The sequence below is a fragment of the Aphanomyces invadans genome (assembly GCF_000520115.1).
Source record: "Aphanomyces invadans strain NJM9701 unplaced genomic scaffold supercont1.24, whole genome shotgun sequence".
NCBI classification, from domain to species: Eukaryota; Oomycota; class Saprolegniomycetes; order Saprolegniales; family Verrucalvaceae; genus Aphanomyces; species Aphanomyces invadans.
Window position 1 is genome coordinate 664953 of NW_008580169.1, and position 736 is coordinate 665688.

Sequence of the window (736 nt, forward strand, 5' to 3'; positions counted from 1 at the left end):
GCTTGCAATCACGCTTCGTCGCTGGACGCGATCGCCACAGCGCCGCGGGTAGCTCGCGCTTTGCGTGGACAATCCCCGACGTGTATTCGACGTGCAAACCTGCACGAGCCACTGAAAAAAAGCCATGCTGATCACTGCGGTGGACTCGAACGCTGTGTGGAAGCGCGTGCTAGGTACAGCATCCTCGCGCCATGCAGGCGCGGTGGCGGTCTCTGCGGCAACGACGTCACCAAGACGTCGTACTCCCGGCGGAAGCAACGTGAACGAGCGTACGTGGGGCTCGTACTGTCGCATTCCCAGAGCTTGTGCGACATGCGCGATATACAAAAATAGATCCGGTCGTCCGCCGCAGCGCGGAGTCGGACGATGCTGGGCCGTCGGCGGCCGCACGGCAAAGATCTCTGGAACAAGCTCAAAGCTGCCGTCAAGACGTCCAAGCTCGAAGAGAACCAGCTACGCAAGTACCAGTCGATTCAAACCCAGGCGCTGCACGAGGTTTGCCACGTGCTTGACTCCCGCCCTGATGTCGCTCGTGCAGGCCCAACGCCAGTTGCTCGACGCTGGCCTAGCCTTGACCGATGACGACCTCGCCGACGCGATGCCCCGCAACGACAACGGCACACTCTACTCGCGCGTAATGCGTCTCAAGATAAGCCACGACGACCCGTTGAATCGACGTGTAGGAGTCGCTCGTCCTTCGCTACGGCCTTCGGCGGCATCCTGGTATTGTCCATGC